The sequence below is a fragment of the Trachypithecus francoisi genome, unplaced genomic scaffold (genome assembly GCF_009764315.1).
Source record: "Trachypithecus francoisi isolate TF-2019V2 unplaced genomic scaffold, Tfra_2.0 Lachesis_group1, whole genome shotgun sequence".
Classification (NCBI taxonomy): Eukaryota; Metazoa; Chordata; class Mammalia; order Primates; family Cercopithecidae; genus Trachypithecus; species Trachypithecus francoisi.
In genome coordinates this window covers 47,961,469-47,975,837 of record NW_022681454.1, presented here as the reverse complement: position 1 = coordinate 47,975,837, position 14,369 = coordinate 47,961,469, and positions in this window count along the sequence as shown.

Here is a 14,369-nt window from a genome sequence, read left to right as displayed (position 1 = left end):
GAATAGACCAATAACAAGTTCTGAAATTGAAGCAGTAATTAATAGCCTACAAACCAAAAAAAGTCCAGGACCAGATGGATTCACAGCCGAATTCTACCAGAGGTAGAAAGAGGTGCTGGTACCATTCCTTGTAAAACTATTCCAAACAATAGAAAAAGAGGGAATCCTCCCTCACTTATTTTATGAGGCCAGCATCATCCTGATACCAAAACCTGTTGTGTTCGGAATTGGTGGGTTCTTGGTCTCACTGACTTCAACTAACAAGCTGCGGACCCTCCCGGTGAGTGTTACAGTTCTTAAAAATGGTTTGTCTGGAGTTTGTTCCTTCAGATGGTCAGATGTGTCTGGAACTTTTTCCTTCTGGTGGATTCGTGGTCTTGCTGTCAGGAGTGAAGCTGCAGACCTTCATGGTGAGTGTTATAGCTCATAAAGGCAGCATGGACCCAAAGAATGAGCAGCAGTAACATTTACTGCAAAGAGCAAAAGAATAAAGCTTCTACGGTATGGAAGGGGACCCCAGTGGGTTGCCACTCCTAGGCTCGGGCAGCCTCTTTTATTCCCTTATCTGGCCCCACCCACATCCTGCTGATTGGTCCATTTTACAGAGAGCTGATTGGTCCGTTTTGCCAGAGTGCTGATTGGTGCGTTTACAATCCTTGAGCTAGAGACAGAGTCACAGAGTGCTAGTTAGCTAGATACAGGGTACCAATTGGTGCATTTACAAATCTTGAGCTAGACACAGAGTACTGATTGGTGTATTTACAAACCTTGAGCTAGACGCAGAGTGCTGATTGGTGCATTTACAATCCTTGAGCTAGACACAGAGTCACAGAGTGCTAGTCCTCCTTCCCAAGCCTATAAAGCTATTAATATTTTGTGTCATTGTAGGTATGATTTTTCCTAATTATTGAAGCATAACTCACGTACAAGATAATGCATCCATTTAAAGTGTGCTGTTTGCTATAGCCACGGATTTTTTCTGAAGTATAATGACTCTCCCTATAATGTTATTCTTTTGAATTCTCAGCTGTAGTTATTGAACTTTAGAATAAACTTACCATCATTTGATTATATGAGAAAACATTAAATAATTTCTCTTCGTTTTCTGTACACACAAAATCATACAGACTCACTCTATATTCTGTACACAAACTATGTAATATAACAATATTCTTGATCTATAAACTATTCTTGAAAAGTTACTGATACCAAGGCCAGAGGAAGCAGATATAAAACTAAACTACTGAGTTAGAACCTAACTACTATTAGCTACAGCCACACACCCATGAATCATAAAGTCCCTGAAACACAGATATTAATAATTTTCCTAGCCGATAGTTCTCATACAATTATTTTAGAGGAAGGTAGATTATAAATCTTAAGTAAACAATTTAATAAATAAATATATACAGCTGGTGTTTTAATGTTCACTGTGTGAAGGAGAGGGTGGATACAGCACATGTTATCCAGGCGCTTCCACTAATGGAACAATTCTGAAAAAGCTTATTTGAAGCTATTAGCAAGTTTTATGAGTTATTGATTTCTAAGTGCTTTCCTAGTTTGGCAAGAAACCAGATTGCAGGAGACAATGCCATTTAATCATTTTTATCAGTTAGGATGGATAACGGTTTAAGTGTAGTCCAGCTCCCTGGATATGAAATAAATAGAATGATTTTCAATAGTGTTTTACCCCAATTTGCATATGGGTTACAGTAATAAATTCTGGGGAATAGATTATTATAGCTTAGAAATTTGAAGCTTCTGAGACAATTTCCAGGAAGGAGTTCCTGAACAATTTAAAATTTGCAAAACAAACAAGAATAGCAATGATGCAATCAATCAATATGCTCTGCACAATAAATCTTTTTAACAAGCATGTATTGTGAGCTTATTATGTCTGAAGCATCACTTGAAGCCATGGTGATACATAGATGAAGGAGGGCATCTACTCTCAAGTTCCTTTTCGGAGCAGGCAGGAGAGAGAGCATTAAATTAGCAATTGTAACATAGGGTGCTAGGTTTAAGGAGAAAAATATGTCGAGAGCACAATGGCAGCAATAAAGAGAGCTAGATTTGGGCTGAGAGAATCAGAATAACCTTTCTAAAAATGATGATAATTTTGCTAAGTCAAAACACACTAGCAAAAATTAGCAGGTAAAGGAAGTAGAGTCTGTTTGGCTATCTTCGTAAGAAATTTTCCATTATTAAAAGTCATACTTCAATAGAAAAACATAGGTAAGATGCTTGAGAGCCTCTGACTTTTATGGTAAGTTTTGTTTCTCTTGCAAAAATTTTGATAAAAAAGATATTTGCTATTGTTCTAAGGGTTTTTAAAAAAATATTTTAAGCAAAACATCAAAATGGACAACATTAAAATGTTTTCTCATTTACTCTTCCACACACACAGCCTCAGTTTCTTCTGTTGATGGGTCCTGACCTTACAATTGAGTTTGCTGAATTTATCATGACTGTGGAAGGTAAACAAAAGAGCCCAAGGACAGAAGTCCAAAGAAATGTTGGCAGAGCATCCAGCCATGCATTCAGAGCACCCACGTGTTTCCATGCTTTGTCTGTATAAGCTTTTATGCCCACCTTGGCTGGCCAGTTATTAATTCTCAACAGAGACATGCTTGTAATCAATACTAGTTTATACAGTACAAAAGAGGTTTCATAACTGATTGCTTTATATCTGATTTCTATTATAAAATCTTGTTCTGTTGGAGAAATGCTTCATGTTTGGTGTGATTGGAGCATCAAGCATTTGGGTTTATGTTGAGCTCTTCGTGTGCCATGCTAAGGAATTTAGATTTTATTCTGAAAGGAATAAAGGTGATGTTTTTAGATGAATTTCAGAGAGGATTGAGAGATGGCATAAGATTTGAGCTTAGAAAAAGTCCCCTGGCAGCAGTGTGAAATATAGATTGCTGTGTTGGGAAGTGGCGAGAAAGACTACTTATGAAGCTATTAGGATAAAGAGGGACTGAAATAAGGCACTAGGAAAGCAAAGGAGGGAATGATTTAGAGAGATAAGAAAATACAATGATTCTACTCTGTGACAAGCTGGATGTAGGAGTGTATGTGTGTGTGTGTGTGTGTGTGTGTGTGTGTATCTGTGGAAGGTGGTGTCTAAATTAATTCCCATCTTTTTACCTGGGTCAGCAGGTAAAATATGAATGATAGGAGGAAAAGAAGCAGGACCAGTTATTTTTGGAGGGGAGGACTGGGAAGAGGATGTATTTTGAAGTTAAGGTATATATGGGATATATCTAAGCAAATATTTAATAGGTAGACCTGAAAATGAGAGAATTACATTACAGATACAGGATTTTAGAGAAAAAAGTGTAACTTAAAATTATTATTAAAATAAAACATCCACATAGTTAAAAGTATCAACTTGGTCATAATGGCTCATAAAGAAAAATCATTTTGGATAAAGAAAATGTGGTACACATACACCATGGAATACTATGTAGCCACAAAAAAGAATGAAATCATGTCCTTTGCAGCAACATGGATGCAGTTGGAGGCTATTATCCTAAGTAAATTAATGCAGAAACAGAAAACCAAATAATGCATGTTCTTACTTATAAGTAGGAGCTAAACATTGGGTACCCAAGGACAAAAAGATGCGAACAATAAACATTGGGGACTCCGAAAGGAGGGGCAAAGTTGGAAAACTACCTGTAAATAACACTCACAGTATTTCAGCTGTTAAAAAAATATTGCTTTGTGAATCAAGTTGTACACTGTGATTACACTTCCTTCCCTAAGTTTACAAAGTCAAGATTCAGTGTTATGCAAAGGAAAGTAAATCTAGTATCAAATTCAAAAGAGTTATCTTTTCATCATTTACTCAAATTCATGCCATGTTTTAGTTTCCCTCAAATTTAAGCTGCCTTTTTAAAAATAGCTTTTTTTTCTTTTAATATCTGGTGAGGGCTGATTTATCTCTCATTCTTTAATTACTTACATTATCTGCATTTATTATAGTCTTGAGTTTTTCCAAGCTCAGAAATTCTCTCAGTTGCTTTTTTTCAAGTATTTCAATTTCTTCTTTTGTCATGATAGTTTACTTTCTTGTTTTGTTGGAGCGTATCATCAGACAAACTCTTAAGAGAGGCTTTCGCGCGTGTAAATGTTTGGAATTCTTTTATGTTTGAAAATTTCTATATCTTGTTTTTATGTTTTATTATCTGGCTAGGTAGAGTACACTAGGTTAAAATTGTTTTCTTCCTTTGGAACTTTGAAGGCCTTCATTATGTTCTGACACCCATCATTGCTCACGAGATGTCTAATGCTATCAACTTAGATTCTTCTTTTCATTTTTGTTTTCATGAACATTCATAATCATGTAAGTCTGCTGAAGCAGAGGGGAGGTGATATGACTGTGTTTGGACACTTTTTCACTTATTCTTCTTGGAAATCAGTTCGTCCTCTTATTTCATGCTGCTTCATCAGTAATCACCCTTCATTTATTTCCTGTCTCCAATAGCTTTATTGAAATATGTACATTGTCCTCTGTGCTGGATATTCTCCACTGGTCTTTTTATGTCCACTCTCCACCCATCATCATCCTGTTAGATGCCCTGGGAAAGCATACTGCAACTAGCTTCTTTGTCCTCTGGCTCCCAGTTGGTTTTAGCCAATGGAAGACATCAGCAGGATATTGGGGAGTGGGAGGAAGGAAAGGTTGGGGTATTTCCTATAGACACCTACCTGTTGAGGCATGAATGGGCAGTGGTTGAATTTTGCTATAGAGAATTACAGCTCTTGCTAAGATTAACTTGTATTGCTGTTCTTCCAAACTGCTTTCTTTTTGTTTCTCCTTCAGGCCTAGGGACAGTTAATTGTTTCCCTCCATTGTTAGTCTCTGCATGCCTCATAATTCCCTGACAAATTTTCCTTAGTCCTGACCCCACTTTTGTTAATTATCAATGTCTTAATCTCTCTTCTTTACCCATTTATGGGGAGCTTGTAGTTTTCTATCTGTAACCTGACTGATACAATCCGCTAAGTCATTTCTTCTTGGTAGATAAATATGTATACATTAGGAGAAGAGATCAATGAGTATGCCCAATCTCCCCAGTATGACTGGTATATGAAAATATAGGTAAATCTGAGTCAGAACATAATAGAACCAGAATATGGGTAATAGTAGAAGCTTGGATAAGGATAGGGCCACCCATGCTTATGTTTTGGAGTACAAGTTGCATTTTCACCTATCTTGTCATTGGCTATATTAGCAATTTGCTGTTAAGATTTTAATCAGATACATTTAAGATGGCCAAATAGGAACAGCTTCAGTCTGCAAATCCCAACTAGATCAATGCAGAAGGCAGGTAATTTCTGCATTTCCAACTGAGGTACCCGGTTCATGTCACTGGGACTGGTTAGACAGTGGGTGCAGCCCATGGAGGGTGTGCCAAAGCAGGGTGAGGCGTCACCTCAGCCAGGAAGCATAAGGGGTTGGGGAACTCCCACCCCTAGCAAGGGAACCCATGAGGGACTGCCACGAGGAATGGTACATTCAGGCCCAGATACTATGCTTTTCCCACGATCTTCACAACCTGCAGACCAGAGGATTCCCTGGGGTATCTATGCCACCAGGGTCCTGGGTTTCAAGCAAAAACTAGGAGGCCATTTGGGCAGACACCGAGCTAGTTGCAGAAGTTTTTTTTTTTTTTTTTTCATACCCCAGTGGTGTCTGGAACACCAGCAATACAGAACCATTCACTCCTCTGGAAAGGAGGCTGAAGCCAGGGAGCCAAGTGGTCTAGCTTAGTGGATCCCACCCCTATGGAGCCCAGCAAGCTGATATCCACTGGCTTGAAATTCTCACTGCCAGCACAGCAGTCTGAAGTCTACCTGGGTTGATCGAGCATGGTGGGTGGAGGAGCATATGCAATTACTGAGGCTTGAGTAGATGGTTCCCCCCCCCACCAACAGTGTACACAAATTCACTGGGAAGTTCAAACTGGGTGGAGCCCACTGCAGGTCAGCAAAGCTGCTGTAGCCAGACTGCCTCTCCAGATTCCTCCTCTCTGGGCAGGGTATCTCTGAAAGAAAGGCAGCAGTTCCAGTCAGGGGCTTATAGATAAAACCCCCATCTCCCTGGGACAGAGCACTTGGGGGGAGGGGCGGCTGTGGGTGCAGCTTCAGCAGACTTAAATATTCCTGCCTGCCAGCTCTGAAGAGAGCAGCAGATCTCTCAGCATAGTGCTTGAGCTCTGCTAAGTGACAGACTGCCTCCTCAATTGGGTTACTGACCCCCATACCTCCTGATTGGGAGACACCTCCCAACAGGGGTTGATGGACACCTCATACAGGGGAGCTCTGGCTGCTATCTGGCGGGAGCCCTTCTGGGATGAAGCTTCCAGAAGAAGGAACAGGCAGCAATCTTTGCTGTTCTGCAGCCTCTGCTGGTGATACCCAGACAAACAGGGTCTGGAGCAGACCTCCAGCAAACTCCAGCAGACCTGCAGCAGAGGGGCCTGACTGGTAGAAGAAAAACAAACAAACAGAAAGGAAGAGCATCAACATCAACAAAAAGGACATACGCTCAGAAACCTCATCCAAAGGTCACCAGCATTAAAAGACTAAAGGTAGATAAATCCCTAAGATGAGGAAAAACCAGCACAAAAAGGCGGAGAATTCCAAAAACCAGAATGCCTCTTCTCCTCCAAAGGATCACAACTCCTTGCTGGCAAGGTAACAAGACTAGATGGAGAATGAGTTTGATGAATTGAAAGAAGTAGGCTTCAGAAGGTGGGTAATAGCAAACTCCTCTGAGCTAAAGGAGCACGTTCTAACCCAATACAAGGAAGCTAAGAACCTTGAAAAAAGGTTAGAGGAATTGCTAACTAGAATAACCAGTTTAGAGAAGAATATAAATGACCTAATGGAGCTAAAAAACACAGCACGAGAACTTCATGAATCATACACAGCTATCAATAGTTGAATCCCCATCAAGTGGAAGAAAAAAAATCAGAGATTGACAATCAACTTGATGAAATAAAGCATGAAGACAAGATTAGAGAAAAAATAATGAAAAGGAATGAACAAAGCCTCCAAGAAATATGGGACTATGTGAAAAGACCAAACCTATGTTTGATTGGCATACCTGAAAGTGATGAGGAGAATGGAACCAAGTTGGAAAACACTCTTCAGGATATTATCCAGGAGAACTTCCTCAACCAATCAAGAAAGGTCCAGTTCAAATTCAGGAAATACAGAGAACACCACAAAGATACTCCTCAAGAAGAGCAAACCCAAGATACATAGTTGTCAGATTCACTAAGGTTGAAATGAAGGAAAAACTGTTAAGGGCAGTCAGAGAGAAAGGTCGAGTTACCCACAAAGCAAAGCCATCAGACTAACAGCAGATCTCTCTACAGAAACCCTACAAGCCAGAAGAGAGTGGGGACCAATATTCAACATTCTTAAAGAAAAAATTTTCAACCCAGAATTTCATGTCTAGGCAAACTAAGCTTCTTAAGCAAAGGAAAAATAAAATCCTTTACAGACAAGCAAATGCTGAGAGATTTTGTCACCACCAGGCCTGCCTTACAAGAGCTCCTAAAGGAAGCACCAAATATGTAAAGGAAAAAATGGTACCAGCTACTGCAAAAACATACCAAATTGTAAAGACCATCAACACTATACCAACTAATGGGCAAAATAACCAGCTAGCCTCATAATGACAGGATCAAATTCACACATAGCAATATTAACCTTAAATGTAAATGGGCCAAATGACCAAATTAAAAGACACAAACTGGTAAAATGGGTAAAGAGTCAAGACCCATTGGTATGCTGTATTCAGGAGACCCATCGCATGTGCAAAGACACACATAGGCTCAAAATAAAGGATGGAGGAATATTTACCAAGCAAATGGAAAGCAGAAAAGCAGGGGTGGCAATCCTAGTCTCTGGTAAAGCAGACTTTAAACCAACAAAGATCAGAAAAGACAAAGGAAGCAGTTACATAATGGTAAAGGTTATCAATGCAACAAGAAGAGCTAACTATCCTAAATATATATGCACCCAATACAGGAACACCAAGCTTCATAAAACAAGTTCTTTGAGACCTACAAAAAGACTTAGACTGCCACACAATAATAGTGGGAGACTTTAACACCCCACTATCAATATTAGACACATCAACAAGACAGAAAATTAACAAGGATATTCAGGACTTGAACTCAGCTCTGGACCAAGTGGACCTAATAGACATGTACAGAACTCTGCACCCCTAATCAATAGAATATGCATTCTTCTCAGCACCACATCACACTTATTCTAGAAGTGACCACATAATTAGAGGTAAAACATTCCTCAGCAAATGCAAAAGAATGGAAATCATAACAAGCATTCTCTCAGACCACAGTGCAATCAAATTAGAACTCAGGATTAAGAAACACACTCAAAACCACACAACTACATGGAAACTGAACAACCCACTCCTGAATAACTATTGGGTAAAAAACAAAATTAAAGCAGAAATAAAGAAGTTCTTTGAAACCAAGCAGAACAAAGACACAATGTATCAGAATCTCTGGGACACAGCTAAAGCAGTGTTTAAAGGAAAATTTACAGCACTAAATGCCCACATCAGAAGGTGGGAAAGATCTAAACTTGACACCCTAACATCACAATGAAAAGAACTAGAGTAGCAAGAGGAAGCAAATTCAAAAACTAGCAGAAGACAAGAAATAACTAAGGTCAAAACAGAACTGAAGGATAGAGGCATGATAAACTCTTCAAAAAAATCAGTGAATCCAGGAGCTGGTTTTTTGAAAAGATTAACAAAATAGATAGACTGTTAGCCAGACTAATAAAGAAGAGAAGAGAGAAGAATCAAATAGACATAATAAAAAATGATAAAGGGGATATGATCATTGATCCCACAGAAATACAAACTACCATCAGAAAATACTATAAACACCTCTGTGCAAATAAACTTGAAAATCTAGAAGAAATGGATAAATTCCTGGACACATACACCCTCCCAAGTCTAAACCAGTACGAAGTCAAATCCCTGAATAGACCAATAACATGTTCTGAAATTGAGGCAGTAATTAATAGCCTACCAACCAAAAAAAAGCCCAGGAGCAGACAGATTCAGTCAAATTCTACCACAGGTAAAAAAAGGAATTGGTATCATTCTTTCTGAAACTATTCCAAACAATAGATAAAAATGAACTCCCCCTAACTCATTTTATGAGGCCAGCATCGTCCTGATACCAAAACCTGGCAGAGACACACAACAAAAAAAGAATATTTCAGGCCAATATCCCTGATGAACATAGATGTGAAAATCCTCAATAAAATACTGGAAAAATGAATCCAGTAGCACGTCAAAAAGCTTATCCACTATGATCAAATCAGCTTCATCCTTGGGATGCAAGGCTGTTTCAACATATGCAATTCAATAAATGTAATCTATCACGTAAACAGAACCAATGACAAAACCACATGATTATCTCCATAGATGCAGAAAGGCCTTCGATAAAATTCAACACCTCTTCATGCTAAAAACTCTCAATAAACTAGGTGTTGATGGAATGTATCTCAAAATAATAAGACTATTTATTACAAACCCACAGCCAATATCATACTAAATGGGAAAAGCTGGAAGCATTCTCTTTGAAAACCGGCACAAGATAAGGATGCCCTCTTTAACCCTCCTATTCAGAACTTCCACAGTATTGGAAGTTCTGGCCAGGGCAATCAGGCAAGAGAAAGCAATAAAGGGTATTCAAAAAGAAAGAGAAAGTCAAATTGTCTCTGTTTGCAGATGACATGATTGTATATTTTGAAAACTCCATCGTCAAAGCCCAAAATCTCCTTAAGCTGATAAGCAACTTCAGCAAAGTCTCAGGATACAAAATCAGTGTGCAAAAATCACAAGCATTCCTATACACTTACAATAGACAGCAAAATCATGAGTGAACTCCCATTCACAATTGCGACTAAGAGAATGAAATACCTAGGAATCCAACTTACAAGGGATGTGAAGGATCTCTTCAAGGAGAACTACAAACCACCACTCAAAGAAATAAGAGAGGACACAAACAAATGGAAAAACATTCCATGCTCATGGATAGGAAGAATCAATATCAGGAAAATGGCCATACTGCCCAAGGTAATTTATAGATTCAATGCTTTCCCCATCAAGCTACCATTAACTTTCTTCACAGAATTAGAAAAAACTACTTTAAATTTCATATGGAACCAAAAAAGAGCCTGTACAACCAAGACAATCCTAAACTAAAAGAACAAAACTGGAGACATCACGCTACCTGACTTCAATCTATACTACATGGTACAGTAACTAAAACAGCATGGTACTGGTACCAAAACAGATATATAGACCAATGGAATAGAACAGAAGCCTCAGAAATTACACCACACATCTACAACCACTGGATCTTTGACAAACCTGACAAAAACAAGCAATGGGGAAAGGATTCCCTATTTAATAAATGGTGTCAGGAAAAACTGGCTAGCTATATGAAAAGAACTGAAACTGGACCCCTTCCTTACACCTTATACAAAAATTAATTCGAGATGGCTTATAAAACTTAAACATAAGACTTAAAACCACAAATACCCTAGAGGAAAACCTAGGCAGTACTATTCAGGACCTAGGGATGTGCAAAGACTTCATGACTAAACACCAAAAGCAATGGCAACAAAAGCCAAAATTGATAAATGGGATCTAATTAAACTAAAGAGCTTCTGCACAGCAAAAGAAACTATCATCAAAGTGAACAGACAACCTACGGAATGGGAGAAAATTTTTGCAATCTATTCATCTGAAAGAAGGCTAATATCCAGAATCTACAAGGAACTTAAATAGATTTACAAGAAAAAAACAAGCAATCCCATCAAAAAGTGGGCAAAGAATATGAACAGACATTTCGCAAAAGAAGACATTTATGCAGCCAACACTCATATGAAAAAAAGCTCATCCTCACTGATCATTAGAGACATGCAAAACAAAACCACAGTGAGATACCATCTCACGCCAGTTAGAATGGCGATCATTAAAACGTCGAGAAACAACAGATACTATAGGGGATATGGGGAAATAGGAATGCTTTTACACTATTAGTGGTAGTGCAAATTAGTTCAACCATTGTGGAAGCAGTGGGTGATTCCACTAGGATCTAGAACCAGAAATACAATTTGACCCAGCAATCCCATTACTTGGTATATACCCAAAGGATTATAAATCATTCTACTATAAAGACACATGCACACCTATGTTTACTGCAGCATTATTCACAATAGCAAAGACTTGGAACCAACCCAAATGCCCATCAGTGATGGACTGGATAAGGAAAATGTGGCACATATACATCATGGAATATTGTGCAGCCGTAGAAAAGATGAATTCATGTCCTTTGCAGGGACATGGATGAAGCTGGAAACCATCATTCTCAGGAAACTAACACAGGAACAGAAAACCAGACACCACATGTTCTCACTCATAAGTGGGAATTGAACAATGAGAACACATGGACACAGGGAGGGGAACATCACACACTGGGGCCTATTGGGGGGTGGGTGGCTAGTGGAGGGATAGCATTAGGAGAAATACTTAATGTGGATGACAAGTTGATGAGTGCAGCATACCACCATGGCATGTGTATACCTATGTAACAAACCTGTATGTTCTGCACATTTATCCCAGAACTTAAAGTATCATAAAAAAAAAGAAAAGAAAAATTTGTTTAAGTTCTTTGTAGATTCTGGATATTTACCCTTTGTCAGATGGATAGATTACAATTTTTTTTCCCCATTCTTTAGGTTGCCTGTTCACTCCGATGATAGTTTCTTTTGCTGTGCAGAAGCTCTTTAGTTTAACCCGTCAAAAAGTGGGTGAAGGATATGAGCAGACACTTCTCAGAAGAAGACATTTATGCAGCTGACAAACATATGATAAAATGCTCATCATGATTGGTCATTAGAGAAATGCAAATCAAAACCATAATAAGATACCATTTCATACCAGTTAGAATGATGATCATTCAAAAGTTAGAAAACAAGATGCTGGAGAGGATGTGGAGAAAGAGGAATGCTTTTACATTGTCGGTGGGAGTGTAAATTAGTTCAATCATTGTGGAAGACAGTGTGGTGATTCCTTAAGGATCTAGAACAAGAAATACTATTTGACTCAGCAATCTCACTACTGGGTATATACCCAAAGGATTATAAATCATTCTACTATAAATACACATGCACACGTATGCTTATTGCAGCACTATTTGCAATAGCAAAGACTTGGAACTAACCCAAATGGCCCTCAGTGATAGACTGGATAAAGAAAATGTGGCACATATACACCGTGGAATACTATGCAGCCATAAAAAATGATGAGTTCATGTCCTTTGCAGGGACATGGATGAAGCTGGAAACTATCATTCTTGGAAACTAACCCAAGAACCGAAAACCAAACACTGCTTGTTCTCACTCATAAGTGGGAGTTGAATAATGAGAACACATGGACAGAGGGAGGGGAACATCATACATTGGGGCCTGTCAAGGGATGACAGGCTAGGTGAGGGACAGCATTAGGAGAAATACCTAATGTAGATGATGGGTTGATGGGTGCAGCAAACCACCATGGCACTTGTATACCTATGTAACAAGACTGCACGTTCTGCACATTTATGTGAGAACTTAAAGTATAATTTTAAAAAAAGAAAGAAATAAAGAGTTTAACCAACTGAATGTCAGTAAGTTTAGAGAGTTTAGCTCAAATTGAGTATTTAGGAAATGTCTTTTAGTAACTTATTAACCTTGAATAAAACTAGATAGATAACTGATAAAATTAGACTTTTAATTCATAAGTAGAGGAATTCAATTTTTCAAGATTTTTGGTTGATCTTTCAAGGATTTATGAGTTTTTTGTACCTTTGAAGTTTGTTATTACCATATATAAGTAAAAACTAATTGTTTAAATATTAAAAATTTTAACTGGAAAATCTTCTTGTTGCTTCTGTAATTAATAATGTGCATACATTTTTTCAGGCCAGATACATTTCAGCATTGAAATAACTATGGTTATTTTAAGGAAATGTAGAAAGACGTGAAATCTATGTGTACTGAGAAAAGTGCAAGAGCTCATAGAGACTTTATAGAGTGGGAAAAGGCAGGATTCACACAACCATAAATTTAGTTGGATGACCACAATGGATTGAGGAATACGCAAACGTCTGGTCCAAACGTTTATCCTGCTAGTCTGCTATGACATTAAATTTCTCTTATAATCCTTTCAAAATAATCTTTAGTTGAGTCATGATTTTGGTAAGACAATGAAGTTGAGGATGCGGAATGGAGAACAGGCATAGGCTGGTGTGGTACTCAGCTTCTCCTGAAATCCCAAGTCCATCAATAGGGGTCAATATGGATCACATACGTTTAAAGTTAAAAAAAAAAACAAAAAAACTTCCTGATAGAGGCTAAGAAGGAACTATGGTGCACTAGATTAAGACAATTTGGCCCATAGTCTTCTATTCTCATTGTCAGGAAGCTCTAGAAATCCATCTTTCGCTGCTTGTCAACAGTCAGCCTCTCAGCATTTGCCTCATGTCTACTGGGATGACTCCATTATTCCATTTGTGCCTATTTATGTCAATCACCAAAGAAGTCCCCAGACAGCCAAGTCACCTCTCCTCTCCCACACTCTAATTCCCATTGAGCACAATATACCCCTATTTTTTTCTCTTTCATTACTCTTCTCTAATTCCTAAAATTCTTCCATGATTCTTTCTAGAATTCCAGTTTCCTTCGAAGTAAAATCTCCTGTACCCACCCTCAACCTAGTTTCCAAATATTCCATTTACCTTGTTGTTCTAAAAGAAACTTGACTCTCTCCTGAGGTTTCTGCCTGCCTGACAACTGTCACAGGTGATGGCTGTTTTATCTTCCATAGCTTTCTCACTCGAGCTTGAGGGCAGAGGTCTTCTCCTTGCACCTTATTGCTGCTTCCAAATGATTCTCCCTCTCTATAGCCTCCCAGTGTTGACTCCCATGCCATCAGATTTTATCCTTCATTACCCATTATTGTTGCCATCCTCTACTGAGTCTCCAGTTTTTTTCTCTTATTTTTCTGCAGTTTAATCCTTGTTTAATTCTTGTTCTCTCTAATACATTCGTGATTCTTGCTCACTTTAATATGCACACAAGAAATCCTTTCAACACCCTGACCTTTAGTTGGTTGAACTTTTCTTCAATGAACTTGTCTCTAGCCTGGTGCAGCCCCTCACTCACATGTTCTCATATCTGAAACCCTGTGATTACCAATAAATCCAAATCCTTCATAATACCAACTTTTCATACCCCACTCTAACCAGCACCTC